The sequence below is a fragment of the Phyllobates terribilis genome, unplaced genomic scaffold, assembly GCF_046119375.1.
Source record: "Phyllobates terribilis strain yellow unplaced genomic scaffold, ASM4611937v1 Scaffold_74__1_contigs__length_7073193, whole genome shotgun sequence".
NCBI lineage: Eukaryota > Metazoa > Chordata > Amphibia > Anura > Dendrobatidae > Phyllobates > Phyllobates terribilis.
Genome location: NW_027362834.1, coordinates 1,008,737 through 1,035,352, shown reverse-complemented (window position 1 = coordinate 1,035,352; position 26,616 = coordinate 1,008,737). Strand labels below are relative to the sequence as shown.

The following is a 26,616-nucleotide window of genomic DNA, read 5'->3' as shown; positions in this document are numbered from 1 at the left end:
GTCTGTTTATCCAAAAGGAAGTATAGAGGGAGAGCTAGATAGATAGCATTGCATTACATTACATTACATGGCAATGCAATGCACAGTTGCTGAAGTTGAACCAAAATGAGCTTGTCATCTGGCTTCTGCAACTTTTAACATGAAAAATCCAATGAGGAGAAGAAAAGCAAAGCCAAAGAGTCCATCCCAAAATCCGACAAACAAGCAAAATGAACAAAAAGCATTGAATTCAATTCTTTCTGATTTTAGAAACTGCATTAAAGAAGGGGTGCACCGGTCCTGGAGATACTGCAATACCAGGTCAATGCGTGGAGTGGACAGAGCAAGCTCTTTTTCCATCTCCCTGTTCTAAAAATCCATTTAATATATGGTCCCCAGATAGGGGACGTATCAGATATTAAACTGATAAGAACAGATTTTTTTGATTGAATATATCTTTTATTAGCACAAAAAATAAGTTAACAGACAGTGTACAGTGCCGCAGCCCAGTACACACATAATTCTACATCACACTTACATAGCATGAGGATACGACGCACTAACTAGACACATCACACCCCTATGCTACACAAAAACTCAATATGAAAGAAAAAGCATGTCAATCAATACAGTACGACGAACCGTGATAAGGGATGGGGATTGGGAAAAAGGGGATGGGGAGGGGAAAATCACAGGCCCGAAGCTTTATTAAAAGACAAGACACATAAGGGGAGAGGGGGAGGAGGGGTTTAGTCCTCATCCTCGTCCTCCGGACCGTCCACGATGGAATAGTCTCTGAGCAGGCTGTGGATCAGCCTGCGGCAGTCCTGGATGGACATCCTCTCCCTCCTCAAGATGAGCCGGTTCCTGGCGACCCAAACGGCATCCTTGAAGCAGTTCATAAGGCGCCAAGCCTCCTGGATGGCTCCGACGGTATGAACCCCAGGGAAGAGTCCGTAAAGCACAGAATGGTGCGATAGGCTCGCCCTGGGGACAGAGTTCCTCAGGTCGTCCTCAAGGGCAGTCAACAGGCGCTGTGCAAATCCGCAGTCCCAAAAAGTGTGCAAAGATGTTTCCTCCACGAAGGGGCACCTTGGGCAGTACCGGGTCTTGCACAGGTTCCGGGCATGCATGAATGACCGGACGGGCAGTCCGCCCTGAATCGCCATCCACGACAAGTCCTTGTGCCCGTTGGTCAGCCTGTCAGACGACACATTTGTCCACACAGTCTCCAGCGTGTCCTGGTGAAGTCCTGTGATGTTCTCCACGTCATCCTTGGCTCTGATGAGCTTGTGGATAGTTTTGGGCTTCCACAAGTCGGGCTTGAGTCCCTCCAGTTGATGTTCCCCCACAAATCGAACGACGTCTCCATAGAACCATGGCGTCGTCCAGTTGTAGGGGAAGGAGCTGTCCCACTTGTCCCAGCCGAGTCGCCTCCAAAGAGGAAGCAGGAAGAAGCGAGACATGGACCTGCCCGCGGAGCCATTCTTGACTTGCAAAGTCCGGCGGACACAATCACACACAAAAGAGGATCGCAGGAGGGTGGGGATATCTGGAACGCCCTTCCCACCCTTGCGAGGCTCCTTGTACATGACGGCCCGCCTGACTCTGTCCATCTTGGATCCCCAGACAAAGTGAAACACTGTCCTGGTAATGGCCCTGCACACAGTGACGTGTGGGGGCCAGGCCTGCGCCGTGTACTGCAAGACGGGCAGGACCTCATTACGCAGGACGAGTGCCTTACCCTCACAAGTGAGGTGTCTGAGGCTCCAGAGTCCGATCCGTTGCTTCACCTTGGCCAAGCGTTCTTGCCAGGACTTGAGGGCCGCTCCTTCCTTCCCGAACCAGACTCCCAGCACCTTGAGGAAATCCGGTTGAATGTTGAAGGGGAAGGGGGCGGAGGAGGCCGGCTGCCAATCCCCGAAGAGCATGGCTTCCGACTTCCTGCAGTTGACTTTGGCCCCTGAAGCCCGGCCGAACCTCTCACACGTCTGGACGAGGGCGTCGACTGAACCACGATCAGCGCAGAAGACGGTGACGTCGTCCATGTAGAGCGAGCACTTGACCTCGTGTCGTCCCGGACCCGGTGCGGTGATCCCTCTGATCTCTCCATTCTGCCGGATAGCCTCTGCGAAGAGTTCTATAACACAAACAAAAAGAAGAGGTGATAGAGGGCAGCCTTGTCTGACCCCAGAGAGGACAGGGAAGGGGTCAGTCTTCCAGCCTTTCACCAACACCGAGCTGTGGATATCAAAATACATCAAACGGACATACGAACAAAACATGTTACCCAAACCTAACCGGTGCAGAGCTCGGCCCATGAACTCGTGGGAAACCCGGTCGAAGGCCTTCTCCTGATCCAAGGAGACCAGGGCCGCGTGTGCGCGGCGGACCTTGATGTACTCGACCGTGTCCCGCACGAGAGCGAGGCTGTCTGCGATGCGACGTCCAGGGATGCCGCAGGTCTGGTCCGGGTGGATGATCCGTCCGATGACCGTCTTAAGTCGTGTCGCCATCGTCTTGGCCAGGATCTTGTAGTCCACGTTGAGCAGAGTGATGGGACGCCAATTCCTCAGGTCGCAACTCTCTCCCTTCCGCTTGTACAGGATCGTGACCATTCCTTCCCTCAAAGATGGAGGCATTCTACCCTCCACCACCATCTCCTCGTACAGGTCCAACAGGTCCGGACAGATGAGGTCTCCCAGCGCTACATAGAGCTCCGCTGGAAGACCATCACTGCCCGGGGTCCTGCCGGTCCTAAAGGATTTAGCGGCAGAGAGCAATTCGCCCACCATCAGAGGTTTGTCCAAGGCTGCCGTGCCTGCAGGATCAAGATGGTTAGTGATACCTGACAGGAAGTTATCAGCAGCGTCGGGGTCGGTAGTCTTGTGGGAGTAGAGTTCGCTGTAGAAGTCGCTGACGACCCTCATCACGTCCTCCTTCCCACGTCGCATGTTTCCGCTCTCGTCTCGCAGCTCGTTCAGGGGCGTGTGACCGGCATGAAGTTTCCTGAAAAAGAATGAGTTACATTTCTCACCCTTCTCCAGATTCTCCACTTTGGAACGGAAGACGATTCGCTTGGACTCCTCCTCAAAGTGCCTTTTCAGGCTCTTCTTGGTCTCCTCCAGCTCCTCCCTCACGTCCCAGCCACAGTGAAGAAGGTCCTGCAGCGACCGCAGCTCGCGCTGCAGCCCTCTGAAGTCCCTCCTCTTCTCACACGCCTGTTGTCGACCCTTGGCCTGAAAGAAACAGCGAAACTCAAGTTTAACATATTCCCACCAATCAGAGACTGTTTGGAAGCTACCCTTGTAGGACTGCCACATTGCGTAGGCTGCTCTCAGCTCCTCCACGACTTCATCCTGAGCCAGCAGAGCACAATTCAGCTTCCAGGAGCCGGGGCCGGACGGAAAACCGTCGCCGAGGACACCTTGTAAGTGAATGGCTCTGTGGTCGGAGAAGAAGCAGGGGACCATCGAGTGCCTACTCTGCCTGACTGCCCGAGAGGTGAACACAAAGTCAATCCTGGAGCGGAGTGAGCCATCCGGTCGGCTCCACGAATAGTTCGTGGAGCCTCTCCCCATGGAGCCCACCACGTCCTGAAGAGAGGCCTCGGTTACCATCTCGATGAGCAGCTTGGACGTGATGTCCAACTTGGCAGATGTGCCAGAACTACGACCATCCTCCTCGATGGGGCAGTTGAAATCCCCGGCCATCACTAAGGTCCTGGTGGTGGCAAGCTGAAGCCGCAGGGTCTGGAAAAGCTCCAAACGCTCATTCTTCAGTGGGGACGCATACACGTTGATGAACCTGACAGGTTCTCCCGCCCAGTTGCCATCTACAACAAGAGCCCTGCCGCAGATGAGCTCCTGGACGGACTCAAGCGTGAATGCGCCCCCCCTGATCAGAATTGCGACCCCTGCAGACTTGCAGTCACCCCCACCGGACCAGTAGGATGGACCGTGGGACCACTCCCTGGCCAGATGTTTGAAGGACCTAGAGGAGGGAAGGGAACATTCCTGCAACATATAAACATCACACAACTGGGAAGTAAGGAAGGCATAAATAGTCTGACGTCTGAACTTGTCCTTGATGCTCCTGACATTAATGGAAAATAAGTTAATATTAGCCATCATGTAGGGAAAAAAGAAAAAGTTAGCGCAGGCAATACACCTTAGTTACCACTCCGGTCGGGTGGTCCCTCGTCGGTGTTGACTGCTGGTGACGGGATCACCAGCAGGCCCTCTTCCTCCATCTGGTCAAGCAGCGCGGCCTCGATCTCGGCGACCACCAGTTCCTCCTCTTCTGGCTCGGCCACCAGGGTCTCAACCATGTGCTCCATCTCTTCTGGCTCAGGGAGGGTATCCTCCTTTTCGCCTACGAAATCCAGAATCTTCTTTTTGGAGGATTCAGTAGCAGGGCTGTCCTCCACCTTCCTCTTTCCCCGGGTTGGAACTGGGGAGACAAGAAGGGGAAAATCCTCCTCGGAATAGATAGCGGCAGGTGGAGGAAAGGTTAATTCCACCACTACCATGGTCTGAGGAGGGAGAGTGGCTGCCGGGGCAGGGGAAAGGACACCTGCTGAGGAGTAGGGGAAGGAGGAAGAGGAAGTGGAATCCTCAGCAGGGGTGGCCGGGGTGGGGGGGGATTGGACGGGGGTGGCAGGGGGAGGGATCGAGAGAGGGGTGACAGAACTCTTACCCTCCTTTGACTTTTTCTTCTGCTTCGGAGCTGCTGGGACCGTCGCTGGGGCTTTGGCCACCGACTCCTTGACCGCTTTGGCCTTGGTCGTCTCGGCCTTGGCCGCTGGGGCCTTGGTCGTCGCGTCCTTGACCTTCACAGGCCTGGTCGTCGGGGCCTTGTCCTCCGGAGCTGGGGTCATCGCAACCACCAATGCCCAGGATCTCTCACGCTTGGGGCAATCCTTGTACAGATGAGCCGCCAGCCCACACAGGTTGCAGGACGTCTTCTTCGGGCAGTCCTTCGAGCTGTGTCCCGTCACTCGACAAATCCTGCAGGCATCCTCCTTGCAGTCCTTCATCTCGTGGCCGTTCTTGCCGCATCTCCTGCAGTTCCGCAGCATGTCCGGGTAATAGATGAGGCCGTAGGAGTTGCCCAGGGAGAATGTCGGGGGCAGGTGCCGAAGTCCGTCTGAGTACGCCAGGTCCCTGTGAAGTCTAACAGTCACCGACCACTTACCTGTCCAGAAGCCGAGTCCATTCAGGATGTGAGAGGGTTCCTTCACAACCAAACAGAAGCGTCTCAGGAAGGTACAGATGTCTTGGCCTGGGGTGTGCGGGTTGCGCATGGAGACCGTGATCCTCCTTTCGTCCCTCTGGATAGGGCAGCTACCTGTAAAGGCAGAGAAAGAATTATCCGATCCTTTTGCGCTTACCATTTCCCAGAACCTCCTGCAGGTGTTCACAGTGGCGAAGGTGACGAAGAAGATCCCCGTCAAGAAGGTCTGGATGCTGAGGGTGTCCGACCTGGAGAAGCCTCGATCCAGCAGCATCTTCTGGCAGAACACGTCCGAGGACATGTCCGGCACCCTCCCATCCACTTCCTTCAGCTTCAGGGCCACCGTCTGCCGCATCCATGGCTCCAGGGCTGGAGCTTCGTGGCGGGGCTTCTGGGGTCCCTTCTGCTGGCCAGTCGTGGAGGCAGAGTCCTTGGGGTCAGAATCGGCTCCTGGCTGGGCCCTCCTGGCTGTCCCCTGCTCCAGGCTCTTCTTTTCGGCCTTCCTCGCAGCGCTTGCCATGGCTTTCCTCCTGCAGTTACTTCTTGGAGCTGGATCTGGAGCTCTTCCCGAAATGGGTGGAGCTATGCAGATTCTTCTCCCGTCGTGTTCTGGACAAATTCCCCGAAAGGTCTTTGTCTCGATGATTTTCTTACTCAAAGATTCCACAGGACAGCCCGATTCTTCTCCGAGTCTTCGTCTTCTTCTGGATTCTTTAGAGCTTCTTCCTCCCACCGATATCCGCCTTCCTTCTCCGATGTCAGCTGCGCTCCGAAGCTCTTCTCCTTCCGAGTTCGATCGCTCTCGTCAAGTGTAGATCGTAGCTCTTGTGTTCTTAAAAGAACAGATACTACACTTGATCTTAGCCAAAAGGCCGAGAAGCGATAACCAGAATTGGTTTCCGACTACGGTGCCACCCAAGGATTCTGAAAAGTCCATTTGTGGAGATGGCCACCTGGACTCCCGTTAAGAAGACATGCTGTCAACCTCTAGATCCCTCACATGCCTGCACTTTTCGGCTTGCTGCTGCTGCAATCCACGCGTTTTAGATCTGCATAACTCCACCTCTTTTAGCACAGTACCCTCAACCCCCGGCTGTTCCCACCCGCCTCAACACCGTTGGAAGGGAGGAGAACCAATTAAGGCGGGGGGGGGGTGGAACGAGCAGCTGTCTACCCTTAGCAGGAGGGTTGCTGATTAATTACCTCTCCTGCTGCTGCTGCTGCTGGCTGTCCAGCAGCAGACTGAAGGTGGCTGCTGCTGTGCGCAGGTATATAAAGGCTCAGAGCCTATTATGACATGCGCAGCCAGCGTTCCATTGCCACATTCCGTCTACTGCAGGCGGGATACCTGGATGGCTGAATGTCACTGAGAAGCTCACAGAGACCGCCATAAGCAACAGTTTAAAAGAATGCCACAGACTAATCAACCAAACTTTTTGGGTTGGTTTCTCTTTTATAGTCTGCAGGCATTAAATGAAAGAAGTCAGTGTTCCAGCAGAGGGAGACAACGTTTCAGAAAAGGCATTGTAGCAAACCAAAAAAGAAATTTTAAGCGCAGCAGAGTAACCAGCTCACATACCTGTTAGCTCAGGTGAGTTTAAAAGGCTGCTGTTGATAACAAGGGCATTTGCTAAATAGATGGTGTGTGTGCAACAATATACTGAAAGGTCAATTATATTGTGCAGCTTATCTCACCACCTGTAGTTATTTAGGTGAAAGCTCCAAAATGCTTGCCTAATATGTCTGTTTATCCAAAAGGAAGTATAGAGGGAGAGCTAGATAGATAGCATTGCATTACATTACATTACATGGCAATGCAATGCACAGTTGCTGAAGTTGAACCAAAATGAGCTTGTCATCTGGCTTCTGCAACTTTTAACATGAAAAATCCAATGAGGAGAAGAAAAGCAAAGCCAAAGAGTCCATCCCAAAATCCGACAAACAAGCAAAATGAACAAAAAGCATTGAATTCAATTCTTTCTGATTTTAGAAACTGCATTAAAGAAGGGGTGCACCGGTCCTGGAGATACTGCAATACCAGGTCAATGCGTGGAGTGGACAGAGCAAGCTCTTTTTCCATCTCCCTGTTCTAAAAATCCATTTAATATATGGTCCCCAGATAGGGGACGTATCAGATATTAAACTGATAAGAACAGATACTACACTTGATCTTAGCCAAAAGGCCGAGAAGCGATAACCAGAATTGGTTTCCGACTACGGTGCCACCCAAGGATTCTGAAAAGTCCATTTGTGGAGATGGCCACCTGGACTCCCGTTAAGAAGACATGCTGTCAACCTCTAGATCCCTCACATGCCTGCACTTTTCGGCTTGCTGCTGCTGCAATCCACGCGTTTTAGATCTGCATAACTCCACCTCTTTTAGCACAGTACCCTCAACCCCCGGCTGTTCCCACCCGCCTCAACACCGTTGGAAGGGAGGAAAACCAATTAAGGCGGGGGGGGTGGAACGAGCAGCTGTCTACCCTTAGCAGGAGGGTTGCTGATTAATTACCTCTCCTGCTGCTGCTGCTGCTGGCTGTCCAGCAGCAGACTGAAGGTGGCTGCTGCTGTGCGCAGGTATATAAAGGCTCAGAGCCTATTATGACACGCGCAGCCAGCGTTCCATTGCCACATTCCGTCTACTGCAGGCGGGATACCTGGATGGCTGAATGTCACTGAGAAGCTCACAGAGACCGCCATAAGCAACAGTTTAAAAGAATGCCACAGACTAATCAACCAAACTTTTTGGGTTGGTTTCTCTTTTATAGTCTGCAGGCATTAAATGAAAGAAGTCAGTGTTCCAGCAGAGGGAGACAACGTTTCAGAAAAGGCATTGTAGCAAACCAAAAAAGAAATTTTAAGCGCAGCAGAGTAACCAGCTCACATACCTGTTAGCTCAGGTGAGTTTAAAAGGCTGCTGTTGATAACAAGGGCATTTGCTAAATAGATGGTGTGTGTGCAACAATATACTGAAAGGTCAATTATATTGTGCAGCTTATCTCACCACCTGTAGTTATTTAGGTGAAAGCTCCAAAATGCTTGCCTAATATGTCTGTTTATCCAAAAGGAAGTATAGAGGGAGAGCTAGATAGATAGCATTGCATTACATTACATTACATGGCAATGCAATGCACAGTTGCTGAAGTTGAACCAAAATGAGCTTGTCATCTGGCTTCTGCAACTTTTAACATGAAAAATCCAATGAGGAGAAGAAAAGCAAAGCCAAAGAGTCCATCCCAAAATCCGACAAACAAGCAAAATGAACAAAAAGCATTGAATTCAATTCTTTCTGATTTTAGAAACTGCATTAAAGAAGGGGTGCACCGGTCCTGGAGATACTGCAATACCAGGTCAATGCGTGGAGTGGACAGAGCAAGCTCTTTTTCCATCTCCCTGTTCTAAAAATCCATTTAATATATGGTCCCCAGATAGGGGACGTATCAGATATTAAACTGATAAGAACAGATACTACACTTGATGTTAGCCAAAAGGCCGAGAAGCGATAACCAGAATTGGTTTCCGACTACGGTGCCACCCAAGGATTCTGAAAAGTCCATTTGTGGAGATGGCCACCTGGACTCCCGTTAAGAAGACATGCTGTCAACCTCTAGATCCCTCACATGCCTGCACTTTTCGGCTTGCTGCTGCTGCAATCCACGCGTTTTAGATCTGCATAACTTCACCTCTTTTAGCACAGTACCCTCAACCCCCGGCTGTTCCCACCCGCCTCAACACCGTTGGAAGGGAGGAGAACCAATTAAGGCGGGGGGGGGGTGGAACGAGCAGCTGTCTACCCTTAGCAGGAGGGTTGCTGATTAATTACCTCTCCTGCTGCTGCTGCTGCTGGCTGTCCAGCAGCAGACTGAAGGTGGCTGCTGCTGTGCGCAGGTATATAAAGGCTCAGAGCCTATTATGACACGCGCAGCCAGCGTTCCATTGCCACATTCCGTCTACTGCAGGCGGGATACCTGGATGGCTGAATGTCACTGAGAAGCTCACAGAGACCGCCATAAGCAACAGTTTAAAAGAATGCCACAGACTAATCAACCAAACTTTTTGGGTTGGTTTCTCTTTTATAGTCTGCAGGCATTAAATGAAAGAAGTCAGTGTTCCAGCAGAGGGAGACAACGTTTCAGAAAAGGCATTGTAGCAAACCAAAAAAGAAATTTTAAGCGCAGCAGAGTAACCAGCTCACATACCTGTTAGCTCAGGTGAGTTTAAAAGGCTGCTGTTGATAACAAGGGCATTTGCTAAATAGATGGTGTGTGTGCAACAATATACTGAAAGGTCAATTATATTGTGCAGCTTATCTCACCACCTGTAGTTATTTAGGTGAAAGCTCCAAAATGCTTGCCTAATATGTCTGTTTATCCAAAAGGAAGTATAGAGAGAGAGCTAGATAGATAGCATTGCATTACATTACATTACATGGCAATGCAATGCACAGTTGCTGAAGTTGAACCAAAATGAGCTTGTCATCTGGCTTCTGCAACTTTTAACATGAAAAATCCAATGAGGAGAAGAAAAGCAAAGCCAAAGAGTCCATCCCAAAATCCGACAAACAAGCAAAATGAACAAAAAGCATTGAATTCAATTCTTTCTGATTTTAGAAACTGCATTAAAGAAGGGGTGCACCGGTCCTGGAGATACTGCAATACCAGGTCAATGCGTGGAGTGGACAGAGCAAGCTCTTTTTCCATCTCCCTGTTCTAAAAATCCATTTAATATATGGTCCCCAGATAGGGGACGTATCAGATATTAAACTGATAAGAACAGATACTACACTTGATCTTAGCCAAAAGGCCGAGAAGCGATAACCAGAATTGGTTTCCGACTACGGTGCCACCCAAGGATTCTGAAAAGTCCATTTGTGGAGATGGCCACCTGGACTCCCGTTAAGAAGACATGCTGTCAACCTCTAGATCCCTCACATGCCTGCACTTTTCGGCTTGCTGCTGCTGCAATCCACGCGTTTTAGATCTGCATAACTCCACCTCTTTTAGCACAGTACCCTCAACCCCCGGCTGTTCCCACCCGCCTCAACACCGTTGGAAGGGAGGAGAACCAATTAAGGCGGGGGGGGGGGGGTGGAACGAGCAGCTGTCTACCCTTAGCAGGAGGGTTGCTGATTAATTACCTCTCCTGCTGCTGCTGCTGCTGGCTGTCCAGCAGCAGACTGAAGGTGGCTGCTGCTGTGCGCAGGTATATAAAGGCTCAGAGCCTATTATGACACGCGCAGCCAGCGTTCCATTGCCACATTCCGTCTACTGCAGGCGGGATACCTGGATGGCTGAATGTCACTGAGAAGCTCACAGAGACCGCCATAAGCAACAGTTTAAAAGAATGCCACAGACTAATCAACCAAACTTTTTGGGTTGGTTTCTCTTTAATAGTCTGCAGGCATTAAATGAAAGAAGTCAGTGTTCCAGCAGAGGGAGACAACGTTTCAGAAAAGGCATTGTAGCAAACCAAAAAAGAAATTTTAAGCGCAGCAGAGTAACCAGCTCACATACCTGTTAGCTCAGGTGAGTTTAAAAGGCTGCTGTTGATAACAAGGGCATTTGCTAAATAGATGGTGTGTGTGCAACAATATACTGAAAGGTCAATTATATTGTGCAGCTTATCTCACCACCTGTAGTTATTTAGGTGAAAGCTCCAAAATGCTTGCCTAATATGTCTGTTTATCCAAAAGGAAGTATAGAGGGAGAGCTAGATAGATAGCATTGCATTACATTACATTACATGGCAATGCAATGCACAGTTGCTGAAGTTGAACCAAAATGAGCTTGTCATCTGGCTTCTGCAACTTTTAACATGAAAAATCCAATGAGGAGAAGAAAAGCAAAGCCAAAGAGTCCATCCCAAAATCCGACAAACAAGCAAAATGAACAAAAAGCATTGAATTCAATTCTTTCTGATTTTAGAAACTGCATTAAAGAAGGGGTGCACCGGTCCTGGAGATACTGCAATACCAGGTCAATGCGTGGAGTGGACAGAGCAAGCTCTTTTTCCATCTCCCTGTTCTAAAAATCCATTTAATATATGGTCCCCAGATAGGGGACGTATCAAATATTAAACTGATAAGAACAGATACTACACTTGATCTTAGCCAAAAGGCCGAGAAGCGATAACCAGAATTGGTTTCCGACTACGGTGCCACCCAAGGATTCTGAAAAGTCCATTTGTGGAGATGGCCACCTGGACTCCCGTTAAGAAGACATGCTGTCAACCTCTAGATCCCTCACATGCCTGCACTTTTCGGCTTGCTGCTGCTGCAATCCACGCGTTTTAGATCTGCATAACTCCACCTCTTTTAGCACAGTACCCTCAACCCCCGGCTGTTCCCACCCGCCTCAACACCGTTGGAAGGGAGGAGAACCAATTAAGGCGGGGGGGGGGTGGAACGAGCAGCTGTCTACCCTTAGCAGGAGGGTTGCTGATTAATTACCTCTCCTGCTGCTGCTGCTGCTGGCTGTCCAGCAGCAGACTGAAGGTGGCTGCTGCTGTGCGCAGGTATATAAAGGCTCAGAGCCTATTATGACACGCGCAGCCAGCGTTCCATTGCCACATTCCGTCTACTGCAGGCGGGATACCTGGATGGCTGAATGTCACTGAGAAGCTCACAGAGACCGCCATAAGCAACAGTTTAAAAGAATGCCACAGACTAATCAACCAAACTTTTTGGGTTGGTTTCTCTTTTATAGTCTGCAGGCATTAAATGAAAGAAGTCAGTGTTCCAGCAGAGGGAGACAACGTTTCAGAAAAGGCATTGTAGCAAACCAAAAAAGAAATTTTAAGCGCAGCAGAGTAACCAGCTCACATACCTGTTAGCTCAGGTGAGTTTAAAAGGCTGCTGTTGATAACAAGGGCATTTGCTAAATAGATGGTGTGTGTGCAACAATATACTGAAAGGTCAATTATATTGTGCAGCTTATCTCACCACCTGTTGTTATTTAGGTGAAAGCTCCAAAATGCTTGCCTAATATGTCTGTTTATCCAAAAGGAAGTATAGAGGGAGAGCTAGATAGATAGCATTGCATTACATTACATTACATGGCAATGCAATGCACAGTTGCTGAAGTTGAACCAAAATGAGCTTGTCATCTGGCTTCTGCAACTTTTAACATGAAAAATCCAATGAGGAGAAGAAAAGCAAAGCCAAAGAGTCCATCCCAAAATCCGACAAACAAGCAAAATGAACAAAAAGCATTGAATTCAATTCTTTCTGATTTTAGAAACTGCATTAAAGAAGGGGTGCACCGGTCCTGGAGATACTGCAATACCAGGTCAATGCGTGGAGTGGACAGAGCAAGCTCTTTTTCCATCTCCCTGTTCTAAAAATCCATTTAATATATGGTCCCCAGATAGGGGACGTATCAGATATTAAACTGATAAGAACAGATACTACACTTGATCTTAGCCAAAAGGCCGAGAAGCGATAACCAGAATTGGTTTCCGACTACGGTGCCACCCAAGGATTCTGAAAAGTCCATTTGTGGAGATGGCCACCTGGACTCCCGTTAAGAAGACATGCTGTCAACCTCTAGATCCCTCACATGCCTGCACTTTTCGGCTTGCTGCTGCTGCAATCCACGCGTTTTAGATCTGCATAACTCCACCTCTTTTAGCACAGTACCCTCAACCCCCGGCTGTTCCCACCCGCCTCAACACCGTTGGAAGGGAGGAGAACCAATTAAGGCGGGGGGGGGGTGGAACGAGCAGCTGTCTACCCTTAGCAGGAGGGTTGCTGATTAATTACCTCTCCTGCTGCTGCTGCTGCTGGCTGTCCAGCAGCAGACTGAAGGTGGCTGCTGCTGTGCGCAGGTATATAAAGGCTCAGAGCCTATTATGACACGCGCAGCCAGCGTTCCATTGCCACATTCCGTCTACTGCAGGCGGGATACCTGGATGGCTGAATGTCACTGAGAAGCTCACAGAGACCGCCATAAGCAACAGTTTAAAAGAATGCCACAGACTAATCAACCAAACTTTTTGGGTTGGTTTCTCTTTTATAGTCTGCAGGCATTAAATGAAAGAAGTCAGTGTTCCAGCAGAGGGAGACAACGTTTCAGAAAAGGCATTGTAGCAAACCAAAAAAGAAATTTTAAGCGCAGCAGAGTAACCAGCTCACATACCTGTTAGCTCAGGTGAGTTTAAAAGGCTGCTGTTGATAACAAGGGCATTTGCTAAATAGATGGTGTGTGTGCAACAATATACTGAAAGGTCAATTATATTGTGCAGCTTATCTCACCACCTGTAGTTATTTAGGTGAAAGCTCCAAAATGCTTGCCTAATATGTCTGTTTATCCAAAAGAAAGTTTAGAGGGAGAGCTAGATAGATAGCATTGCATTACATTACATTACATGGCAATGCAATGCACAGTTGCTGAAGTTGAACCAAAATGAGCTTGTCATCTGGCTTCTGCAACTTTTAACATGAAAAATCCAATGAGGAGAAGAAAAGCAAAGCCAAAGAGTCCATCCCAAAATCCGACAAACAAGCAAAATGAACAAAAAGCATTGAATTCAATTCTTTCTGATTTTAGAAACTGCATTAAAGAAGGGGTGCACCGGTCCTGGAGATACTGCAATACCAGGTCAATGCGTGGAGTGGACAGAGCAAGCTCTTTTTCCATCTCCCTGTTCTAAAAATCCATTTAATATATGGTCCCCAGATAGGGGACGTATCAGATATTAAACTGATAAGAACAGATACTACACTTGATCTTAGCCAAAAGGCCGAGAAGCGATAACCAGAATTGGTTTCCGACTACGGTGCCACCCAAGGATTCTGAAAAGTCCATTTGTGGAGATGGCCTCCTGGACTCCCGTTAAGAAGACATGCTGTCAACCTCTAGATCCCTCACATGCCTGCACTTTTCAGCTTGCTGCTGCTGCAATCCACGCGTTTTAGATCTGCATAACTCCACCTCTTTTAGCACAGTACCCTCAACCCCCGGCTGTTCCCACCCGCCTCAACACCGTTGGAAGGGAGGAGAACCAATTAAGGCGGGGGGGGGGGTGGAACGAGCAGCTGTCTACCCTTAGCAGGAGGGTTGCTGATTAATTACCTCTCCTGCTGCTGCTGCTGCTGGCTGTCCAGCAGCAGACTGAAGGTGGCTGCTGCTGTGCGCAGGTATATAAAGGCTCAGAGCCTATTATGACACGCGCAGCCAGCGTTCCATTGCCACATTCCGTCTACTGCAGGCGGGATACCTGGATGGCTGAATGTCACTGAGAAGCTCACAGAGACCGCCATAAGCAACAGTTTAAAAGAATGCCACAGACTAATCAACCAAACTTTTTGGGTTGGTTTCTCTTTTATAGTCTGCAGGCATTAAATGAAAGAAGTCAGTGTTCCAGCAGAGGGAGACAACGTTTCAGAAAAGGCATTGTAGCAAACCAAAAAAGAAATTTTAAGCGCAGCAGAGTAACCAGCTCACATACCTGTTATCTCAGGTGAGTTTAAAAGGCTGCTGTTGATAACAAGGGCATTTGCTAAATAGATGGTGTGTGTGCAACAATATACTGAAAGGTCAATTATATTGTGCAGCTTATCTCACCACCTGTAGTTATTTAGGTGAAAGCTCCAAAATGCTTGCCTAATATGTCTGTTTATCCAAAAGGAAGTATAGAGGGAGAGCTAGATAGATAGCATTGCATTACATTACATTACATGGCAATGCAATGCACAGTTGCTGAAGTTGAACCAAAATGAGCTTGTCATCTGGCTTCTGCAACTTTTAACATGAAAAATCCAATGAGGAGAAGAAAAGCAAAGCCAAAGAGTCCATCCCAAAATCCGACAAACAAGCAAAATGAACAAAAAGCATTGAATTCAATTCTTTCTGATTTTAGAAACTGCATTAAAGAAGGTGTGCACCGGTCCTGGAGATACTGCAATACCAGGTCAATGCGTGGAGTGGACAGAGCAAGCTCTTTTTCCATCTCCCTGTTCTAAAAATCCATTTAATATATGGTCCCCAGATAGGGGACGTATCAGATATTAAACTGATAAGAACAGATACTACACTTGATCTTAGCCAAAAGGCCGAGAAGCGATAACCAGAATTGGTTTCCGACTACGGTGCCACCCAAGGATTCTGAAAAGTCCATTTGTGGAGATGGCCACCTGGACTCCCGTTAAGAAGACATGCTGTCAACCTCTACATCCCTCACATGCCTGCACTTTTCGGCTTGCTGCTGCTGCAATCCACGCGTTTTAGATCTGCATAACTCCACCTCTTTTAGCACAGTACCCTCAACCCCCGGCTGTTCCCACCCGCCTCAACACCGTTGGAAGGGAGGAGAACCAATTAAGGCGGGGGGGGGGTGGAACGAGCAGCTGTCTACCCTTAGCAGGAGGGTTGCTGATTAATTACCTCTCCTGCTGCTGCTGCTGCTGGCTGTCCAGCAGCAGACTGAAGGTGGCTGCTGCTGTGCGCAGGTATATAAAGGCTCAGAGCCTATTATGACATGCGCAGCCAGCGTTCCATTGCCACATTCCGTCTACTGCAGGCGGGATACCTGGATGGCTGAATGTCACTGAGAAGCTCACAGAGACCGCCATAAGCAACAGTTTAAAAGAATGCCACAGACTAATCAACCAAACTTTTTGGGTTGGTTTCTCTTTTATAGTCTGCAGGCATTAAATGAAAGAAGTCAGTGTTCCAGCAGAGGGAGACAACGTTTCAGAAAAGGCATTGTAGCAAACCAAAAAAGAAATTTTAAGCGCAGCAGAGTAACCAGCTCACATACCTGTTAGCTCAGGTGAGTTTAAAAGGCTGCTGTTGATAACAAGGGCATTTGCTAAATAGATGGTGTGTGTGCAACAATATACTGAAAGGTCAATTATATTGTGCAGCTTATCTCACCACCTGTAGTTATTTAGGTGAAAGCTCCAAAATGCTTGCCTAATATGTCTGTTTATCCAAAAGGAAGTATAGAGGGAGAGCTAGATAGATAGCATTGCATTACATTACATTACATGGCAATGCAATGCACAGTTGCTGAAGTTGAACCAAAATGAGCTTGTCATCTGGCTTCTGCAACTTTTAACATGAAAAATCCAATGAGGAGAAGAAAAGCAAAGCCAAAGAGTCCATCCCAAAATCCGACAAACAAGCAAAATGAACAAAAAGCATTGAATTCAATTCTTTCTGATTTTAGAAACTGCATTAAAGAAGGGGTGCACCGGTCCTGGAGATACTGAAATACCAGGTCAATGCGTGGAGTGGACAGAGCAAGCTCTTTTTCCATCTCCCTGTTCTAAAAATCCATTTAATATATGGTCCCCAGATAGGGGACGTATCAGATATTAAACTGATAAGAACAGATACTACACTTGATGTTAGCCAAAAGGCCGAGAAGCGATAACCAGAATTGGTTTCCGACTACGGTGCCACCCAAGGATTCTGAAAAGTCCATTTGTGGAGATGGCCACCTGGACTCCCGTTAAGAAGACATGCTGTCAACCTCTAGATCCCTCACATGCCTGCACTTTTCGGCTTGCTGCTGCTGCAATCCACGCGTTTTAGATCTGCATAACTTCACCTCTTTTAGCACAGTACCCTCAGCCCCCGGCTGTTCCCACCCGCCTCAACACCGTTGGAAGGGAGGAGAACCAATTAAGGCGGGGGGGGGGTGGAACGAGCAGCTGTCTACCCTTAGCAGGAGGGTTGCTGATTAATTACCTCTCCTGCTGCTGCTGCTGCTGGCTGTCCAGCAGCAGACTGAAGGTGGCTGCTGCTGTGCGCAGGTATATAAAGGCTCAGAGCCTATTATGACACGCGCAGCCAGCGTTCCATTGCCACATTCCGTCTACTGCAGGCGGGATACCTGGATGGCTGAATGTCACTGAGAAGCTCACAGAGACCGCCATAAGCAACAGTTTAAAAGAATGCCACAGACTAATCAACCAAACTTTTTGGGTTGGTTTCTCTTTTATAGTCTGCAGGCATTAAATGAAAGAAGTCAGTGTTCCAGCAGAGGGAGACAACGTTTCAGAAAAGGCATTGTAGCAAACCAAAAAAGAAATTTTAAGCGCAGCAGAGTAACCAGCTCACATACCTGTTAGCTCAGGTGAGTTTAAAAGGCTGCTGTTGATAACAAGGGCATTTGCTAAATAGATGGTGTGTGTGCAACAATATACTGAAAGGTCAATTATATTGTGCAGCTTATCTCACCACCTGTAGTTATTTAGGTGAAAGCTCCAAAATGCTTGCCTAATATGTCTGTTTATCCAAAAGGAAGTATAGAGGGAGAGCTAGATAGATAGCATTGCATTACATTACATTACATGGCAATGCAATGCACAGTTGCTGAAGTTGAACCAAAATGAGCTTGTCATCTGGCTTCTGCAACTTTTAACATGAAAAATCCAATGAGGAGAAGAAAAGCAAAGCCAAAGAGTCCATCCCAAAATCCGACAAACAAGCAAAATGAACAAAAAGCATTGAATTCAATTCTTTCTGATTTTAGAAACTGCATTAAAGAAGGGGTGCACCGGTCCTGGAGATACTGCAATACCAGGTCAATGCGTGGAGTGGACAGAGCAAGCTCTTTTTCCATCTCCCTGTTCTAAAAATCCATTTAATATATGGTCCCCAGATAGGGGACGTATCAGATATTAAACTGATAAGAACAGATACTACACTTGATCTTAGCCAAAAGGCCGAGAAGCGATAACCAGAATTGGTTTCCGACTACGGTGCCACCCAAGGATTCTGAAAAGTCCATTTGTGGAGATGGCCACCTGGACTCCCGTTAAGAAGACATGCTGTCAACCTCTAGATCCCTCACATGCCTGCACTTTTCGGCTTGCTGCTGCTGCAATCCACGCGTTTTAGATCTGCATAACTCCACCTCTTTTAGCACAGTACCCTCAACCCCCGGCTGTTCCCACCCGCCTCAACACCGTTGGAAGGGAGGAGAACCAATTAAGGCGGGGGGGGGGGGGTGGAACGAGCAGCTGTCTACCCTTAGCAGGAGGGTTGCTGATTAATTACCTCTCCTGCTGCTGCTGCTGCTGGCTGTCCAGCAGCAGACTGAAGGTGGCTGCTGCTGTGCGCAGGTATATAAAGGCTCAGAGCCTATTATGACACGCGCAGCCAGCGTTCCATTGCCACATTCCGTCTACTGCAGGCGGGATACCTGGATGGCTGAATGTCACTGAGAAGCTCACAGAGACCGCCATAAGCAACAGTTTAAAAGAATGCCACAGACTAATCAACCAAACTTTTTGGGTTGGTTTCTCTTTAATAGTCTGCAGGCATTAAATGAAAGAAGTCAGTGTTCCAGCAGAGGGAGACAACGTTTCAGAAAAGGCATTGTAGCAAACCAAAAAAGAAATTTTAAGCGCAGCAGAGTAACCAGCTCACATACCTGTTAGCTCAGGTGAGTTTAAAAGGCTGCTGTTGATAACAAGGGCATTTGCTAAATAGATGGTGTGTGTGCAACAATATACTGAAAGGTCAATTATATTGTGCAGCTTATCTCACCACCTGTAGTTATTTAGGTGAAAGCTCCAAAATGCTTGCCTAATATGTCTGTTTATCCAAAAGGAAGTATAGAGGGAGAGCTAGATAGATAGCATTGCATTACATTACATTACATGGCAATGCAATGCACAGTTGCTGAAGTTGAACCAAAATGAGCTTGTCATCTGGCTTCTGCAACTTTTAACATGAAAAATCCAATGAGGAGAAGAAAAGCAAAGCCAAAGAGTCCATCCCAAAATCCGACAAACAAGCAAAATGAACAAAAAGCATTGAATTCAATTCTTTCTGATTTTAGAAACTGCATTAAAGAAGGGGTGCACCGGTCCTGGAGATACTGCAATACCAGGTCAATGCGTGGAGTGGACAGAGCAAGCTCTTTTTCCATCTCCCTGTTCTAAAAATCCATTTAATATATGGTCCCCAGATAGGGGACGTATCAAATATTAAACTGATAAGAACAGATACTACACTTGATCTTAGCCAAAAGGCCGAGAAGCGATAACCAGAATTGGTTTCCGACTACGGTGCCACCCAAGGATTCTGAAAAGTCCATTTGTGGAGATGGCCACCTGGACTCCCGTTAAGAAGACATGCTGTCAACCTCTAGATCCCTCACATGCCTGCACTTTTCGGCTTGCTGCTGCTGCAATCCACGCGTTTTAGATCTGCATAACTCCACCTCTTTTAGCACAGTACCCTCAACCCCCGGCTGTTCCCACCCGCCTCAACACCGTTGGAAGGGAGGAGAACCAATTAAGGCGGGGGGGGGGTGGAACGAGCAGCTGTCTACCCTTAGCAGGAGGGTTGCTGATTAATTACCTCTCCTGCTGCTGCTGCTGCTGGCTGTCCAGCAGCAGACTGAAGGTGGCTGCTGCTGTGCGCAGGTATATAAAGGCTCAGAGCCTATTATGACACGCGCAGCCAGCGTTCCATTGCCACATTCCGTCTACTGCAGGCGGGATACCTGGATGGCTGAATGTCACTGAGAAGCTCACAGAGACCGCCATAAGCAACAGTTTAAAAGAATGCCACAGACTAATCAACCAAACTTTTTGGGTTGGTTTCTCTTTTATAGTCTGCAGGCATTAAATGAAAGAAGTCAGTGTTCCAGCAGAGGGAGACAACGTTTCAGAAAAGGCATTGTAGCAAACCAAAAAAGAAATTTTAAGCGCAGCAGAGTAACCAGCTCACATACCTGTTAGCTCAGGTGAGTTTAAAAGGCTGCTGTTGATAACAAGGGCATTTGCTAAATAGATGGTGTGTGTGCAACAATATACTGAAAGGTCAATTATATTGTGCAGCTTATCTCACCACCTGTTGTTATTTAGGTGAAAGCTCCAAAATGCTTGCCTAATATGTCTGTTTATCCAAAAGGAAGTATAGAGGGAGAGCTAGATAGATAGCATTGCATTACATTACATTACATGGCAATGCAATGCACAGTTGCTGAAGTTGAACCAAAATGAGCTTGTCATCTGGCTTCTGCAACTTTTAACATGAAAAATCCAATGAGGAGAAGAAAAGCAAAGCCAAAGAGTCCATCCCAAAATCCGACAAACAAGCAAAATGAACAAAAAGCATTGAATTCAATTCTTTCTGATTTTAGAAACTGCATTAAAGAAGGGGTGCACCGGTCCTGGAGATACTGCAATACCAGGTCAATGCGTGGAGTGGACAGAGCAAGCTCTTTTTCCATCTCCCTGTTCTAAAAATCCATTTAATATATGGTCCCCAGATAGGGGACGTATCAGATATTAAACTGATAAGAACAGATACTACACTTGATCTTAGCCAAAAGGCCGAGAAGCGATAACCAGAATTGGTTTCCGACTACGGTGCCACCCAAGGATTCTGAAAAGTCCATTTGTGGAGATGGCCACCTGGACTCCCGTTAAGAAGACATGCTGTCAACCTCTAGATCCCTCACATGCCTGCACTTTTCGGCTTGCTGCTGCTGCAATCCACGCGTTTTAGATCTGCATAACTCCACCTCTTTTAGCACAGTACCCTCAACCCCCGGCTGTTCCCACCCGCCTCAACACCGTTGGAAGGGAGGAGAACCAATTAAGGCGGGGGGGGGGTGGAACGAGCAGCTGTCTACCCTTAGCAGGAGGGTTGCTGATTAATTACCTCTCCTGCTGCTGCTGCTGCTGGCTGTCCAGCAGCAGACTGAAGGTGGCTGCTGCTGTGCGCAGGTATATAAAGGCTCAGAGCCTATTATGACACGCGCAGCCAGCGTTCCATTGCCACATTCCGTCTACTGCAGGCGGGATACCTGGATGGCTGAATGTCACTGAGAAGCTCACAGAGACCGCCATAAGCAACAGTTTAAAAGAATGCCACAGACTAATCAACCAAACTTTTTGGGTTGGTTTCTCTTTTATAGTCTGCAGGCATTAAATGAAAGAAGTCAGTGTTCCAGCAGAGGGAGACAACGTTTCAGAAAAGGCATTGTAGCAAACCAAAAAAGAAATTTTAAGCGCAGCAGAGTAACCAGCTCACATACCTGTTAGCTCAGGTGAGTTTAAAAGGCTGCTGTTGATAACAAGGGCATTTGCTAAATAGATGGTGTGTGTGCAACAATATACTGAAAGGTCAATTATATTGTGCAGCTTATCTCACCACCTGTAGTTATTTAGGTGAAAGCTCCAAAATGCTTGCCTAATATGTCTGTTTATCCAAAAGAAAGTTTAGAGGGAGAGCTAGATAGATAGCATTGCATTACATTACATTACATGGCAATGCAATGCACAGTTGCTGAAGTTGAACCAAAATGAGCTTGTCATCTGGCTTCTGCAACTTTTAACATGAAAAATCCAATGAGGAGAAGAAAAGCAAAGCCAAAGAGTCCATCCCAAAATCCGACAAACAAGCAAAATGAACAAAAAGCATTGAATTCAATTCTTTCTGATTTTAGAAACTGCATTAAAGAAGGGGTGCACCGGTCCTGGAGATACTGCAATACCAGGTCAATGCGTGGAGTGGACAGAGCAAGCTCTTTTTCCATCTCCCTGTTCTAAAAATCCATTTAATATATGGTCCCCAGATAGGGGACGTATCAGATATTAAACTGATAAGAACAGATACTACACTTGATCTTAGCCAAAAGGCCGAGAAGCGATAACCAGAATTGGTTTCCGACTACGGTGCCACCCAAGGATTCTGAAAAGTCCATTTGTGGAGATGGCCACCTGGACTCCCGTTAAGAAGACATGCTGTCAACCTCTAGATCCCTCACATGCCTGCACTTTTCGGCTTGCTGCTGCTGCAATCCACGCGTTTTAGATCTGCATAACTCCACCTCTTTTAGCACAGTACCCTCAACCCCCGGCTGTTCCCACCCGCCTCAACACCGTTGGAAGGGAGGAGAACCAATTAAGGCGGGGGGGGGGTGGAACGAGCAGCTGTCTACCCTTAGCAGGAGGGTTGCTGATTAATTACCCCTCCTGCTGCTGCTGCTGGCTGTCCAGCAGCAGACTGAAGGTGGCTGCTGCTGTGCGCAGGTATATAAAGGCTCAGAGCCTATTATGACACGCGCAGCCAGCGTTCCATTGCCACATTCCGTCTACTGCAGGCGGGATACCTGGATGGCTGAATGTCACTGAGAAGCTCACAGAGACCGCCATAAGCAACAGTTTAAAAGAATGCCACAGACTAATCAACCAAACTTTTTGGGTTGGTTTCTCTTTTATAGTCTGCAGGCATTAAATGAAAGAAGTCAGTGTTCCAGCAGAGGGAGACAACGTTTCAGAAAAGGCATTGTAGCAAACCAAAAAAGAAATTTTAAGCGCAGCAGAGTAACCAGCTCACATACCTGTTAGCTCAGGTGAGTTTAAAAGGCTGCTGTTGATAACAAGGGCATTTGCTAAATAGATGGTGTGTGTGCAACAATATACTGATAGGTCAATTATATTGTGCAGCTTATCTCACCACCTGTAGTTATTTAGGTGAAAGCTCCAAAATGCTTGCCTAATATGTCTGTTTATCCAAAAGGAAGTATAGAGGGAGAGCTAGATAGATAGCATTGCATTACATTACATTACATGGCAATGCAATGCACAGTTGCTGAAGTTGAACCAAAATGAGCTTGTCATCTGGCTTCTGCAACTTTTAACATGAAAAATCCAATGAGGAGAAGAAAAGCAAAGCCAAAGAGTCCATCCCAAAATCCGACAAACAAGCAAAATGAACAAAAAGCATTGAATTCAATTCTTTCTGATTTTAGAAACTGCATTAAAGAAGGGGTGCACCGGTCCTGGAGATACTGCAATACCAGGTCAATGCGTGGAGTGGACAGAGCAAGCTCTTTTTCCATCTCCCTGTTCTAAAAATCCATTTAATATATGGTCCCCAGATAGGGGACGTATCAGATATTAAACTGATAAGAACAGATACTACACTTGATCTTAGCCAAAAGGCCGAGAAGCGATAACCAGAATTGGTTTCCGACTACGGTGCCACCCAAGGATTCTGAAAAGTCCATTTGTGGAGATGGCCACCTGGACTCCCGTTAAGAAGACATGCTGTCAACCTCTAGATCCCTCACATGCCTGCACTTTTCGGCTTGCTGCTGCTGCAATCCACGCGTTTTAGATCTGCATAACTCCACCTCTTTTAGCACAGTACCCTCAACCCCCGGCTGTTCCCACCCGCCTCAACACCGTTGGAAGGGAGGAGAACCAATTAAGGCGGGGGGGGGGGTGGAACGAGCAGCTGTCTACCCTTAGCAGGAGGGTTGCTGATTAATTACCTCTCCTGCTGCTGCTGCTGCTGGCTGTCCAGCAGCAGACTGAACGTGGCTGCTGCTGTGCGCAGGTATATAAAGGCTCAGAGCCTATTATGACATGCGCAGCCAGCGTTCCATTGCCACATTCCGTCTACTGCAGGCGGGATACCTGGATGGCTGAATGTCACTGAGAAGCTCACAGAGACCGCCATAAGCAACAGTTTAAAAGAATGCCACAGACTAATCAACCAAACTTTTTGGGTTGGTTTCTCTTTTATAGTCTGCAGGCATTAAATGAAAGAAGTCAGTGTTCCAGCAGAGGGAGACAACGTTTCAGAAAAGGCATTGTAGCAAACCAAAAAAGAAATTTTAAGCGCAGCAGAGTAACCAGCTCACATACCTGTTAGCTCAGGTGAGTTTAAAAGGCTGCTGTTGATAACAAGGGCATTTGCTAAATAGATGGTGTGTGTGCAACAATATACTGAAAGGTCAATTATATTGTGCAGCTTATCTCACCACCTGTAGTTATTTAGGTGAAAGCTCCAAAATGCTTGCCTAATATGTCTGTTTATCCAAAAGGAAGTATAGAGGGAGAGCTAGATAGATAGCATTGCATTACATTACATTACATGGCAATGCAATGCACAGTTGCTGAAGTTGAACCAAAATGAGCTTGTCATCTGGCTTCTGCAACTTTTAACATGAAAAATCCAATGAGGAGAAGAAAAGCAAAGCCAAAGAGTCCATCCCAAAATCCGACAAACAAGCAAAATGAACAAAAAGCATTGAATTCAATTCTTTCTGATTTTAGAAACTGCATTAAAGAAGGGGTGCACCGGTCCTGGAGATACTGCAATACCAGGTCAATGCGTGGAGTGGACAGAGCAAGCTCTTTTTCCATCTCCCTGTTCTAAAAATCCATTTAATATATGGTCCCCAGATAGGGGACGTATCAGATATTAAACTGATAAGAACAGATACTACACTTGATCTTAGCCAAAAGGCCGAGAAGCGATAACTAGAATTGGTTTCCGACTACGGTGCCACCCAAGGATTCTGAAAAGTCCATTTGTGGAGATGGCCACCTGGACTCCCGTTAAGAAGACATGCTGTCAACCTCTAGATCCCTCACATGCCTGCACTTTTCGGCTTGCTGCTGCTGCAATCCACGCGTTTTAGATCTGCATAACTCCACCTCTTTTAGCACAGTACCCTCAACCCCCGGCTGTTCCCACCCGCCTCAACACCGTTGGAAGGGAGGAGAACCAATTAAGGCTGGGGGGGGGGGTGGAACGAGCAGCTGTCTACCCTTAGCAGGAGGGTTGCTGATTAATTACCTCTCCTGCTGCTGCTGCTGGCTGTCCAGCAGCAGACTGAAGGTGGCTGCTGCTGTGCGCAGGTATATAAAGGCTCAGAGCCTATTATGACATGCGCAGCCAGCGTTCCATTGCCACATTCCGTCTACTGCAGGCGGGATACCTGGATGGCTGAATGTCACTGAGAAGCTCACAGAGACCGCCATAAGCAACAGTTTAAAAGAATGCCACAGACTAATCAACCAAACTTTTTGGGTTGGTTTCTCTTTTACAGTCTGCAGGCATTAAATGAAAGAAGTCAGTGTTCCAGCAGAGGGAGACAACGTTTCAGAAAAGGCATTGTAGCAAACCAAAAAAGAAATTTTAAGCGCAGCAGAGTAACCAGCTCACATACCTGTTAGCTCAGGTGAGTTTAAAAGGCTGCTGTTGATAACAAGGGCATTTGCTAAATAGATGGTGTGTGTGCAACAATATACTGAAAGGTCAATTATATTGTGCAGCTTATCTCACCACCTGTAGTTATTTAGGTGAAAGCTCCAAAATGCTTGCCTAATATGTCTGTTTATCCAAAAGGAAGTATAGAGGGAGAGCTAGATAGATAGCATTGCATTACATTACATTACATGGCAATGCAATGCACAGTTGCTGAAGTTGAACCAAAATGAGCTTGTCATCTGGCTTCTGCAACTTTTAACATGAAAAATCCAATGAGGAGAAGAAAAGCAAAGCCAAAGAGTCCATCCCAAAATCCGACAAACAAGCAAAATGAACAAAAAGCATTGAATTCAATTCTTTCTGATTTTAGAAACTGCATTAAAGAAGGGGTGCACCGGTCCTGGAGATACTGCAATACCAGGTCAATGCGTGGAGTGGACAGAGCAAGCTCTTTTTCCATCTCCCTGTTCTAAAAATCCATTTAATATATGGTCCCCAGATAGGGGACGTATCAGATATTAAACTGATAAGAACAGATACTACACTTGATCTTAGCCAAAAGGCCGAGAAGCGATAACCAGAATTGGTTTCCGACTACGGTGCCACCCAAGGATTCTGAAAAGTCCATTTGTGGAGATGGCCACCTGGACTCCCGTTAAGAAGACATGCTGTCAACCTCTAGATCCCTCACATGCCTGCACTTTTCGGCTTGCTGCTGCTGCAATCCACGCGTTTTAGATCTGCATAACTCCACCTCTTTTAGCACAGTACCCTCAACCCCCGGCTGTTCCCACCCGCCTCAACACCGTTGGAAGGGAGGAGAACCAATTAAGGCGGGGGGGGGGGGGGGGTGGAACGAGCAGCTGTCTACCCTTAGCAGGAGGGTTGCTGATTAATTACCTCTCCTGCTGCTGCTGCTGCTGGCTGTCCAGCAGCAGACTGAAGGTGGCTGCTGCTGTGCGCAGGTATATAAAGGCTCAGAGCCTATTATGACACGCGCAGCCAGCGTTCCATTGTCACATTCCGTCTACTGCAGGCGGGATACCTGGATGGCTGAATGTCACTGAGAAGCTCACAGAGACCGCCATAAGCAACAGTTTAAAAGAATGCCACAGACTAATCAACCAAACTTTTTGGGTTGGTTTCTCTTTTATAGTCTGCAGGCATTAAATGAAAGAAGTCAGTGTTCCAGCAGAGGGAGACAACGTTTCAGAAAAGGCATTGTAGCAAACCAAAAAAGAAATTTTAAGCGCAGCAGAGTAACCAGCTCACATACCTGTTAGCTCAGGTGAGTTTAAAAGGCTGCTGTTGATAACAAGGGCATTTGCTAAATAGATGGTGTGTGTGCAACAATATACTGAAAGGTCAATTATATTGTGCAGCTTATCTCACCACCTGTAGTTATTTAGGTGAAAGCTCCAAAATG

At 47.4% G+C, this 26,616-nt stretch overlaps 16 non-coding genes and 1 pseudogene across 16 annotated transcripts; all 17 read right to left on the bottom strand.

Moving 5' to 3' along the window:
• Positions 1-263: 263 nt before the first annotated feature.
• LOC141196248 (U2 spliceosomal RNA) lies at positions 264-457 on the bottom strand. The gene has a single exon (XR_012268811.1). It is a non-coding gene; the product is annotated as a U2 spliceosomal RNA (small nuclear RNA).
• Positions 458-6,020: 5,563 nt separating this feature from the next.
• On the bottom strand, positions 6,021-6,098 carry LOC141196434 (U2 spliceosomal RNA; annotated as a pseudogene).
• A 1,120-nt stretch (positions 6,099-7,218) lies between these two features.
• LOC141196825 (U2 spliceosomal RNA) lies at positions 7,219-7,409 on the bottom strand. Its single transcript, XR_012269220.1, has one exon. It is a non-coding gene; the product is annotated as a U2 spliceosomal RNA (small nuclear RNA).
• Positions 7,410-8,527: 1,118 nt separating this feature from the next.
• LOC141196163 (U2 spliceosomal RNA) lies at positions 8,528-8,718 on the bottom strand. The gene has a single exon (XR_012268728.1). It is a non-coding gene; the product is annotated as a U2 spliceosomal RNA (small nuclear RNA).
• A 1,120-nt stretch (positions 8,719-9,838) lies between these two features.
• Positions 9,839-10,029, bottom strand: LOC141196824 (U2 spliceosomal RNA). Its single transcript, XR_012269219.1, has one exon. It is a non-coding gene; the product is annotated as a U2 spliceosomal RNA (small nuclear RNA).
• A 1,123-nt stretch (positions 10,030-11,152) lies between these two features.
• LOC141196005 (U2 spliceosomal RNA) lies at positions 11,153-11,343 on the bottom strand. Its single transcript, XR_012268574.1, has one exon. It is a non-coding gene; the product is annotated as a U2 spliceosomal RNA (small nuclear RNA).
• Positions 11,344-12,463: 1,120 nt separating this feature from the next.
• On the bottom strand, positions 12,464-12,654 carry LOC141196823 (U2 spliceosomal RNA). Its single transcript, XR_012269218.1, has one exon. It is a non-coding gene; the product is annotated as a U2 spliceosomal RNA (small nuclear RNA).
• A 1,120-nt stretch (positions 12,655-13,774) lies between these two features.
• On the bottom strand, positions 13,775-13,965 carry LOC141196822 (U2 spliceosomal RNA). The gene has a single exon (XR_012269217.1). It is a non-coding gene; the product is annotated as a U2 spliceosomal RNA (small nuclear RNA).
• A 1,121-nt stretch (positions 13,966-15,086) lies between these two features.
• Positions 15,087-15,277, bottom strand: LOC141195783 (U2 spliceosomal RNA). Its single transcript, XR_012268360.1, has one exon. It is a non-coding gene; the product is annotated as a U2 spliceosomal RNA (small nuclear RNA).
• Positions 15,278-16,397: 1,120 nt separating this feature from the next.
• Positions 16,398-16,588, bottom strand: LOC141196185 (U2 spliceosomal RNA). The gene has a single exon (XR_012268750.1). It is a non-coding gene; the product is annotated as a U2 spliceosomal RNA (small nuclear RNA).
• Positions 16,589-17,708: 1,120 nt separating this feature from the next.
• Positions 17,709-17,899, bottom strand: LOC141196821 (U2 spliceosomal RNA). Its single transcript, XR_012269216.1, has one exon. It is a non-coding gene; the product is annotated as a U2 spliceosomal RNA (small nuclear RNA).
• Positions 17,900-19,022: 1,123 nt separating this feature from the next.
• On the bottom strand, positions 19,023-19,213 carry LOC141196004 (U2 spliceosomal RNA). The gene has a single exon (XR_012268573.1). It is a non-coding gene; the product is annotated as a U2 spliceosomal RNA (small nuclear RNA).
• A 1,120-nt stretch (positions 19,214-20,333) lies between these two features.
• LOC141196820 (U2 spliceosomal RNA) lies at positions 20,334-20,524 on the bottom strand. Its single transcript, XR_012269215.1, has one exon. It is a non-coding gene; the product is annotated as a U2 spliceosomal RNA (small nuclear RNA).
• Positions 20,525-21,644: 1,120 nt separating this feature from the next.
• On the bottom strand, positions 21,645-21,835 carry LOC141196819 (U2 spliceosomal RNA). The gene has a single exon (XR_012269214.1). It is a non-coding gene; the product is annotated as a U2 spliceosomal RNA (small nuclear RNA).
• Positions 21,836-22,952: 1,117 nt separating this feature from the next.
• LOC141196818 (U2 spliceosomal RNA) lies at positions 22,953-23,143 on the bottom strand. The gene has a single exon (XR_012269213.1). It is a non-coding gene; the product is annotated as a U2 spliceosomal RNA (small nuclear RNA).
• Positions 23,144-24,264: 1,121 nt separating this feature from the next.
• LOC141196817 (U2 spliceosomal RNA) lies at positions 24,265-24,455 on the bottom strand. Its single transcript, XR_012269212.1, has one exon. It is a non-coding gene; the product is annotated as a U2 spliceosomal RNA (small nuclear RNA).
• Positions 24,456-25,574: 1,119 nt separating this feature from the next.
• Positions 25,575-25,765, bottom strand: LOC141196815 (U2 spliceosomal RNA). Its single transcript, XR_012269210.1, has one exon. It is a non-coding gene; the product is annotated as a U2 spliceosomal RNA (small nuclear RNA).
• Between the last annotated feature and the right edge of the window lie 851 nt (positions 25,766-26,616).